The sequence below is a fragment of the Crocuta crocuta genome, unplaced genomic scaffold (assembly GCF_008692635.1).
Source record: "Crocuta crocuta isolate KB4526 unplaced genomic scaffold, BGI_CrCroc_1.0 scaffold221, whole genome shotgun sequence".
Lineage (NCBI taxonomy): Eukaryota > Metazoa > Chordata > Mammalia > Carnivora > Hyaenidae > Crocuta > Crocuta crocuta.
In genome coordinates, this window is record NW_027528610.1 from 6061708 (window position 1) to 6065362 (window position 3655).

The following is a 3655-nucleotide window of genomic DNA, read 5'->3' on the forward strand; positions in this document are numbered from 1 at the left end:
ATTAAAAATTAAAAAGAAACAAGTAAAGTTAATTTTAATATATTTTGGCCCAATAGAAGCAAAATAGTACCATTTCAGCAAATGATCAATACTACAGTTGTTAATGACAAATTGTCCCCTTTTTCCCCCTGCGTACAAAGTCTGAGAAGCCTACCTCACGTAGCAGTTCAGACTGGCCACAGTTTGAGAGATTGAGAGCCACTTATGACTAGTGGCCACCACATTGGTCCCTGTGGCTCAAAAGGACTTGCTAAAAGAAAAGAGAAAAGGACGAAAACGGAGGAATTTTTCAATGAAGGCTCCAGCCTCGGGCAGGTAAAATGTGAGATCATGGACTTTGTGCCCATTCTAAGTAAATCCCAAGAAAGACTATACTTTCAGGGATCATTTCTATAGTTCGTTACTAGAGAAGTTTCTCTGAACGTGTAGAGTACCTAAGTAAATCCCAAGAAATATTTGGGACATAAAACATCATTCGTTGTGGTTGTGTCCCTGAAATTCGGGTACTGAGTGTCCTGATTTTATCTGGCCACATAGGCGTCTGCCGCTGAATCTTCCTGCTCAGTTAAATTTCAAGAGAGAGGCCATGAATAGAGGGGATGTTTTCCTAGGGCCTCGGGTCTGCTTGGGTGCCTCAAGTCAGCATTTAATTGATTCTGGAAATTGCTGGTGTGCACGCACTCCCTGGCCTTGGAGATCCATTAGTGCTAACTTCATCCAGCCCAGGCACTACCAGGCATCACGCAGAAGGCAGACTGCGCCCATTAGTATGAGTCCACAAAGCCACCATTGACTCATGAGTCTATAAATTCGAATACACGTGCCATCTTCCTCTTCACACAGTTTTGCTTTAAAAAAAAAAAAAAAGTGTGTTGTCCTACCAGGACACTAGGAACAAGTCACATAGAAAAGAAAGAGTCTGGGGGCACCTGGGTGGCTCAGTGAGTTGAGTGTCTGACTTCAGGTCAGGTCATGATGTCACAGTTCATGAGTTCAAGCCCCACTTCAGGCTCTTTACTGCTAGCGTGGAGCCTGCTTCCCCGCTTCATGCTTTCTAGCACTCTCTCTCTCTCTCTCAAAACTAAAAAATAAATAAACTTTTTAAAAAAACTAGTCTGCACCATGAGGAGTCATAGTAAGAGTGGAGTCCAAGTAACCTTTCTTGTTCTAATGGAAAAAAATATAAAACTAATGACAGTCTCCTTTTTGCTTCTAAGGAAGTAGGCCAGCACTTCTGGAAGTTTGACGTGCAGAAGGAGGGAGGGCACGGAGATGACCAGACTAATGCTGGCTGGCACATGAGAGCTGTCTGGGGCTCCACACAAAAACCCAAGTTGTCAAAACCAAGCCCTGTGTGTTTCCTTCCCGATACTCCTAAGATCAGTGATACAATTCCCTATTCTCCGCCGCGGAGCCTCCTCAATGTGTCCTTTTCTGAACGCGACTCTGACAGAGTTCAAAGCCCAGGATGAAAATGAGATCGTGCGGAACAGAGTATCATCAGGTGAGGGGACGGGTTCAGTGTGACAGTCAGGGGACTCGGCAGATGAGTGAAACGCTTGACGATTGCAGCATGATCAAAGCTGTCTACACAATTTGAACAAGGAAGAACAGACCCCGAAAACTGAAGGAGAAAATGATCCAGTGACAGCTGCAATTATACACTTTTCCTTTTACTCATCTTGAAAAATCATCTGCGAGAAACTTTCTCACAGAAAGAACAGAGAACCTTTATGTCATTCTCTTTCAAATTAATTTACTTGCAGAGCTCAAGATTTGAAGCACTCTGCCATCAATCCATTATTTAACGATCGCTCAAAAGACGTTTATGTGCAGGATGAGAGTTATCTTTTAGTCAGAGAAAAAAAAATTTTTTTTTTTAACTGTGGACACATGTAGGTGGTCAAACGACTATTAAAATCCAGGAGAAGGCTGAAATAATTCCGCCCCCACCGGACGGACCACAATCTGCAAAGTTCTCTGTTTTTCCTGTTATTTCACTTCTGTTTTCTTACAGCGTCAGTTGCAAGTTCCGCGGACACGCATCAGGCTCTGCCCTGGCTCAGCACCGCCTCGCAGACTTGTTTCCCCGACGGCCTGCCCATTGCACCTGGACCGTCTCTCATCGCACACACGGGAAAGCGCACTCCAAAGCAGACCGTGAAAAACACGCTGCCAAAACGACAGACTCTGGCCGGTCACTAGGGTCGTAAACAAGTGTTCTTGTCTCTGTGCTGCGAAAACGTGGACAAGGTAGTCCATCAGACGCACAGATGTGTCAGCCAACGTGAAAATTCCTTTCTCTCGTAGGTTACCCCCCAAAAAAAGGACCCTGCCGGCTCTCTCCACTTTCAAGCCAGTTTTAGGCTATGCTATACTCAATCCAGAATTCCTCATAAAAGATGAAATAAAATCACTTGTGAATGTACTTAATACCATGGAGGTGTATACTTAAAGGCTAAGGGGCACCTGGGTGGCTCAGTAGGGTGACAGCCTGACTTTGGCTCAGGTCATGATCTCACGGTTCAAGAGTTTGAGCCCTGACTGGGGGTCTGTGCTGACAGCTCGGAGCCTGAGGCCTGCCTCAGAGTCTGTGTCTCCCTCTCTCTCTCTCTCTCTGCTCCTGCCCCGATCACTTTCTCTCCTCTCTCTCTAAAAAGTAAGTAAATATTTTTAAAGGAGGTTAAGGGGCACCTGGGTGGCTCAGTTGGTTAAACATCTGACTCTTGATTTCAGATCTAGAGTTCGAGCCCTGCATTGGGCTCTGTGCTGACAGCTCAGCGCCTGGAGCCTGCTTCAGATTCTGTGTCTCCCTCTCTCTCTGCCCCTCCCCTGCTTGCACTCTGTCTCTATCTCTCTCAAAAAATAAACATTAAAAAACCATTTTTAATAAATAAATAAAAATGTTAAAATGGTAAATTTTGTGTTATGTATATTTTACCACAATAAAAATTAGAAATGCAAAAAACGAAGTAAAACCCAAGAGCTCTACAATGCCATCCATGACACAGTGGTGATGGTAAGTCATTCCTGTGTTCCTAGCACCTACAAAAAACCAAGTCTGCTTTTCTTCGGTGACTTGAAGTTCCAAAAACTATTCCCTCTGCTAAGCACAGTTTTTGCTCATATTAGCCATTCAGTCCTACCTCTGAACAGGATTATAATTTTTTTAAGTTTATCTTTTTTTATTTTGAGAGAGACAGAGACAGTGTGAATATGGGAGGGGCAGAGAGAGAGAGAGAGAGAGAATCCCAGGTAGGCTCTGCACTGCCAGCACCGAGCCTGATGTGGGGCTCGAACCCACAAAACCATGGGATCATGACCTGAGCCAAAACGGAGAGTCAGGAGCTTAAATGACTAACACACCCAGGCACCCCTGAACAGGATTATAATTTAAATATGCTGTTAAAATATGGGATTATCTAGACTATTCACCTGATCCATTTATCATAGCCTAAGGTATAGACAAACAGAATTCCACTTCAATATTACCATAATAATCAGTTACCTCCTCAAACTCCATAGCCACACTCATATTTCTCCTTTGTTGAGCGTTTTCAACAACTTCTGTGTGCCGGGAAATTGGCACTGTTATTTTCATAAGCAATCCAATTCTTTAAGGAGGATTCTAAACATCGTTTCCTACTAACAGCTA

General features: G+C 43.9%; 1 pseudogene; it reads left to right on the forward strand.

Moving 5' to 3' along the window:
* The first annotated feature begins 365 nt into the window (after positions 1–365).
* On the forward strand, positions 366–462 carry LOC144223952 (small nucleolar RNA U3; annotated as a pseudogene).
* The last annotated feature ends 3193 nt before the right edge of the window (positions 463–3655 follow it).